This window comes from Triticum dicoccoides, chromosome 4B (assembly GCF_002162155.2).
Source record: "Triticum dicoccoides isolate Atlit2015 ecotype Zavitan chromosome 4B, WEW_v2.0, whole genome shotgun sequence".
Lineage (NCBI taxonomy): Eukaryota > Viridiplantae > Streptophyta > Magnoliopsida > Poales > Poaceae > Triticum > Triticum dicoccoides.
This window is the reverse complement of record NC_041387.1, coordinates 361,326,121-361,333,190: the sequence shown is the minus strand read 5'-3', so window position 1 is coordinate 361,333,190 and position 7,070 is coordinate 361,326,121.

The following is a 7,070-nucleotide window of genomic DNA, read 5'->3' as shown; positions in this document are numbered from 1 at the left end:
CCACGCCCGCATCCCCCTCCGCCTACTTCCGCCGCCTCCGGCGACCCGGACCCCGTCTAGCCCCGCCACCGCCGAAGCCCCACCGGGGACCGCCTCGCCGGCTCCTCGTCGGGCCCCCCTCCGCCACGCCGGCGCGGGATCGGGCGGGCGCCCACGCCCGCGTCCCCCTGGGTTGCGCCCGAACGGGCCACCCCGCACGCCCGCACGCCCGTTTGGCCCCCTGGGGCCTATGACATTGGGGCCCCACCCCCCACAGAACTTTTAAATAAAAAGAAAAGGAAAATGAGATTTATATAAATAAAAAAAATGAATAAAAACTAATAAATTAATTAATTAATCAATTAATTAAGTAAATAATTAATCTAATTAATCCTGGTTAATTAACCTAATAACTAATTAACCTAATTAACTACTGTTAATTAAACTTAATTAGGTTAATTAGTTAACAGTGTATGACGAACGGGACCCACCTGTCAGGGTTGACTCAGTCAACCCCTGTTGACTGCTGATGTCAGCATGACATCATGCTGACGTCATAAATACATTTTTTCGAATTAATTAAATAAATAATTAAATTCCAAAATTGTTAAAATCTTTTAAAAATCATATCTTTTAATCCGTAACTCGGATTAAAATATTTTCAACATGAAAGTTGCTCAGAATGACGAGACGAATCCGGATACGCAACCCGTTCGTCCGCCACACACCCCTAACCTATCGAACTCGCAACTTTCCCCCTCTGGCTCCTCTGCCCGAAAACACGAAACACCGGGAATACTTTCCCGGATGTTTTCCCCCCTTCACCGGTATCACCTACTACCGCGTTAGGGCACACCGAACACCGCGTATTGCCTTGTTATATTTTGTGATGCTTTGTTTGCTCTGTATTCATTATTTCTTCCCCCTCTTCTCTCCGGTAGACTACGAGACCGACGCTGCTGCTGACCAGTTCGACTACGGAGTTGACGACCCCTCTCTCTTGCCAGAGCAACCAGGCAAGCCCCCCCCTTGATCACCAGATATCGCCTATTCTACTCTATACTGCTTGCATTAGAGTAGTGTAGCATGTTACTGCTTTCGTTAATCCTATTCTGATGCATAGCCTGACATTGTCGCTACATCTGTTGATACCTTACCTGCAATCCTATATGCTTAGTATAGGATGCTAGTTTATCATCATTGGCCCTACATTCTTGTCAGTCTGCCTTGCTATACTATCGGGCCGTGATCACTTGGGAGGTGATCACGGGCATATACTATATACTTTACACTGCTACATTACTGGTGATACTGTTTGGAGATGGGGGCTGAAGGGGCAGGTGGCTCCATCCAGGTAGAGGTGGGCCTGAGTTCCCGACGGCCCCCGACTGTTACTTTGTGGCGGAGCGACAGGGCAGGTTGAGACCACCTAGGAGACAGGTGGGCCTGGCCTTGTTCGGCATTCGCGGATACTTAACACGCTTAACGAGATCTTGGTATTTGATCTGAGTCTGGCTACGAGCCTATACGCACTAACCATCTACGTGGGAGTAGTTATGGGTATCCCGACGTCGTGGTATCAGCCGAAGCACTTCAGACGTCAGCGACGGAGCGGCGCGCGCCGAATTGGACTGGAACGCCACTAGGCTAGGTCTGCTTTCGGCCGCGTACGCAACATGCAGGTGTGCTATGGGCGATGGGCCCAGACCCCTGTGCGCTTAGGTTTAGACCGGCGTGCTGGCCTCTCTGTTGAGCCTAGGTGGGGCTGCGACGTGTTGATCTTTCAAGGCCGGGCATGACCCAGGAAAGTGTGTCCGGCCAAATGGGATCGAGCGTGTTGGGTTATGTGGTGCACCCCTGCAGGGAAGTTTAATCTATTCGAATAGCCATGATCTTCGGTAACAGGACGACTTGGAGTTGTACCTTGACCTTATGACAACTAGAACCGGATACTTAATAAAACACACCCTTCCAAGTTCCACAGACAACCCGATGATCGCTTTTCTACAGGGCGACGAGAGGAGGATCGCCGGGTAGGGTTATGCTATGCGTTGCTACTGGAGATGCTACTTGGAGATGCTACTTGGAGGACTTCAATCTACTCTCTTCTACAAGCTGCAAGACGGAGGCTGCCAGAAGCGTAGTCTTCGACAGGATTAGCTATCCCCCTCTTATTCTGGCATTCTGCAGTTCAGTCCACTGATATGGCCTCCTTACACATATACCCATGCATATATAGTGTAGTTCCTTGCTTGCGAGTACTTTGGATGAGTACTCACGGTTGCTTTCTCCCCCCTTTTTCCCCTTTCCTTTCTTTCTGGTTGTCGCAACCAGATGCTGGAGCCCTGGAGCCAGACGCCACCGTCGACGACGACAACTACCCCGGAGGTGCCTACTACTACGTGCAGGCCGCTGACGACGACCTGGAGTAGTTTAGGAGGATCCCAGGCAGGAGGCCTGCGCCTCTTTCGATCTGTATCCCAGTTTGTGCTAGCCTTCTTAAGGCAAACTTGTTTAACTTATGTCTGTACTCAGATATTGTTGCTTCCGCTGACTCGTCTATGATCGAGCACTTGTATTCGAGCCCTCGAGGCCCCTGGCTTGTATTATGATGCTTGTATGACTTATTTATGTTTTAGAGTTGTGTTGTGATATCTTCCCGTGAGTCCCTGATCTTGATCGTACACGTTTGCGTGCATGATTAGTGTACGATTGAATCGGGGGCGTCACAAGTTGGTATCAGAGCCGACTGCCTGTAGGAATCCCCCTTCCAACTCCTTGGCCGAAGTCGAGTCTAGACTTTACAAAACTTTTACTAACATGGCTGTGCGGCCCATGGGCCCACGTCGCCATTGGGTGGTACTAGGATCTTTTACTCCTCGACCTTTACTCCGGGACGCTGATCTCTCCTCTATTCGGGTTAAATGAAGTTTACTAAATCTAACAATAGGATCTCGTTATCACTTTCACCCGGAGAGCCCCTTGTTACTGATGATCGTCTGCTGCACCAGAAGACCCTGAAGATACTCTCCGCTATTAACCCGAGAACTTGTGTTCATCGCGTTTGCAATTCCCCTTCCACCGCAAACCCTTATGGATAACTACTTGCAGTTGTTATTCTTACATTCATCCCCAGTTGGTCTTGTTATTACAAGATAACCTGAAAACTCGTCGTTGTTTCGATAATCCTTTGAGCTTACTGCCTTGCTGTTCTTTGTCACCTGAATACCCCTACGGTTAATTATTGCAATTATCGAGTATCCGCTCATCCCCAGTTGTTCATGAGTTTCACAAAAGTCTTCGAAATATTATTCGATCTTCTGAAAATCCTTTGGAGCCTTTGGCTCTTGAAATTCTTGCTTGCTCGCATAATGGTTAATCCCATAAGTCTCGTAGTCTTATTGACATTCCTTGTCATTATCATTTTGGGTCTATTGACTCAATATGTTTGCGAATACACACAATCGTCATTGATCCTTATAAATTACTTTTCCGGCTGAGCTGCCATTCTTTTAACTGGAATTGGTTCTCGACCAATCGAATTGTCTTTGATTGTACCCTAAGGCTATTCAACTTATCCACCCCTAATCAGAGCATTGCTTCTGACCCCTTGATTTGGGAATCATAATTCCTTTGCATTTGACAATTGAGTTAGTCAGTTGTTTCTATAATCCGGTGCACTTGCATTCCTTCTTCCTTTGATAGAGTATCGATACCCACACCAGCTCCGTTGTGGACCATCGGTTCCTTTGTTGGATTTTATGTCCTTCATAATTAATCACCTTGTGAGCTCTTTCCCCTGATACATAATGCCTTTGGTACATTGTATCCTCTGCTTGACCAACAATGCTCTACTTTCGAGCTTGTATTAAATACCCCGAAGTTTGTGGTATATGTTCGTAAGATGCCCGGATGGGTTGAACCTATGCCTTCCTTAATATGTGTGAACTCGGAAGATTTCACGAGTCATACTCATCTGGTATTTCACCAGGTAAAACTTTCAACACTAATGCCTTTATCAAAGCGAGAAGTGAATGGAAGATTATACATTGAAGAAGTGGGAGTCGACCTTGAACTCTGTGTTCATGCCCGTAGACACGATGTAGATATTCTCATCGAAGCTTCTTTTAAAATTAATTATTCCCTTGGTATAAGTTCATCTTATATCTGGGATCTGGCCTTTTTCAATCGTGGTTCCGACCATGTTCTCCTTTAAATACCAATTCTCGTGCCAGTTTAAGCACTTGTCTTCTGCAGAGCAATACCCCAGTCCAACCTCTATTTTGATCTGTCGTCGAGTATTACCCCCTGGTATCTCGAGATTATCATGGAACTGCATAACTTCTTATGAGTTCTTCATCAAGTGCTACGTTCCCACTGATTACAATTTTTCATGGGCTCTGAGTTATTAAACACTCAAAGACACCGATAACTGAACCGAGTCCGCATTACGGTTCAACAACTCTTACTAATATTCTTTACTTACGAGTTTGTACCCAATCATGTCATTCCTAGCCTGATCGGCCATATCATTACCATGCTAAATTTTAACTGTGCTACCTGGTCCTTAATCCCGGAGCACAACTTTTGACAATGAGCTAAGCTTACATCGATCTTCCTCGTCATATCAGTTCGCCTTGAACAACAATCTTGATTTCAAGTTTGTGTCGTGCCTATGGTTCCAATAACCTCTTGCTTCATTATTCTTTTGACTTGATGTGATCGCGGATCGATTACATCTTCGTGGAATCTCTCGACAAATGTGTCATGATCACCATCTACATTCTGATGCTCTTCCAGGATATCAATTGAATTAATGATGAGAAATACCATCCTTGCCCTCGATGATTTGTGTTGTCATCGACCTCTTTATTGCGTTCCCTCCAACAAAAACTTCTTTGTGTTCTGTGTTATACCTCGAGTTCCTTGCTACCTAGCATTTGTTCTTCTTTACCATGGAGTATTACCATCTTTTATGTCAAGAAGGTCGTGAGGATTACTCCCCCTCTTAAGAATTCTTGGTATGGTGATACTTCTCACCCTCACCATTATTTCTTGGTACCCGTGTTGTTTCTAACCGGAATACCGACAATTGAACCATGAGGTGTGAATTCGAAACTTCTAGCAACCCTATTGCTTTGAAGTAATGGTCGAGTTTCATTCTAATTCTTTTGTTCGTCAAGTCACCACTCTAACATTGATCGTGCAACCCAACCCATATTCGGGTGCACCTTTCAACCAATGTTTAATTGAGTATGTTTCCTCGAGCATACATCATTATACCATTTGATCTGACAAATGTTATCTCCTGGTTCACATAATTATGGAAATCCATCTTGTCAGAAATCTCGATGGATTATCGCCGAGCCCATCAGCCACCTCCTCCTCTCCTTGGTTTAATGATGAACTATTGTTTCAGGAACCCAATCCCATAGTTCATTTCCTGAGAATCCTGAAATGTCATTTCGTCTATTTGTGTTGCACCTTTTATTCTCGGACATCCTGACTCTGAGGTATCATTACACCAATCGGATATGAATCTCGGTCAGATATGATGGTTGGGACATTTTCCAAGAGTTATGATGTTGATCCTTTGATGACCCGGTAACATGATGTCATGCCTAGCACCCCCCCCCCCTCGGCTGGAGGACCTATCACTATAGATTCCTTTTCAGCAAGGTTATCCGTTCATCCATGGGGAAATTGTAAGACTTATTCTACAAGTTATTCCTGATGGATCCTTCGTGTTTCCAAAGTTTGATCTTCACCTGAAGACCATGTCAATTCTATCTCGAAGCATGTCTGTGATACTCTGATTTCAACAAGAACATTTGAAGCCCAATGCTAAATGTTTCTTGCTCAATTATCCAAACACCGTTGTATGGGTAATGTCATTAAAATTCTCTCCCCTACCTAAAGAGTTTTCTACATTATGTCCTGTCATGGATATCATGCTCTGCTTATCCTTGGGAAGGATATACCCTTGAAATATGTGGTTAAACATAATTTCCTTTCCACTGTTCTGTTTAATCTGATGATCATATTTTCCTTCCATTGTTGGTTTAACCTTTCTTGTGAACTATATGATCTGAGCAGTAATATTCTCCTGCTTATGTAAACACCTCGTTGTACAATTCTGTCAGTAAGACCCTGTTACTTTTGTTGATGACATTCCGGTAACCACCGATGGACGAGAACTTCGCCTACTGGTCCACCTCGTTCAACGAGCAGGAAAATGGTTCTCTTCGTCCCTCGCCCTTGGTACCGACATTGTTGCCGACATAACTGACATGCTACTCTCTGACATGCCTTGCTATCGTGATCGTACAAGATGTCAGCCCCCCCCTTTCTACTTTTAACCCACATGGTGGGCCCATAACCCACAGTTCCACAGGATCGGAACCAGACTCTCCTGTACACCCCCTGTTCCCAAAGTTATTCCTCCCGCGTGGACTCGTATGTAATTCACGGGCCACCGTCATAGTGATCTATTCTGGTATCAGACGCGATACTTACTCTCGCTACTCTGAACCCCTTCCTCACCCGCTTGGAGCCTATTATGGTACCTTCGTACCTTACTCTCGAGGTATTTCATATGTTCAACTCGAGAGATAATCTTATATTAATTCATGGGTTAGCCCCAGATTGTTTCCCTTAAAAGCTTTATGTCGTAGTGAGCTGGCCCTTATCTTTCGTAAGTACGATGGAGTTCCCGAAGAAATGATGACCAGTTTATCATGATGCATCGGAATAAAGGATTGAAGACATCAACGAAAGGGATTAACTTCTTCGAGAAGATCCGTTAGATTATCGTAACCAGACCTTTCCCCCTTGCTCCCCTCTTAAATCTCGGGACGAGATTTCTTGTAGTGGAGGAGAATTGTGACGCCCGGGTGATTAAGCTACAGTAATCCCCACTAATGATGCCACGTCACCTTTGTCACTGTAGTTAATCTCGGGTTAGTTCAAAAACCGGTTCGAATTTCAAATACAAAATCGAGCAAACAATAAAAGTTTTCAAATATTAAAATTTAAATGTTCGGAGTGAACCAAATAATACATAGGTAATTATGGAGGTGAAACCACATTTT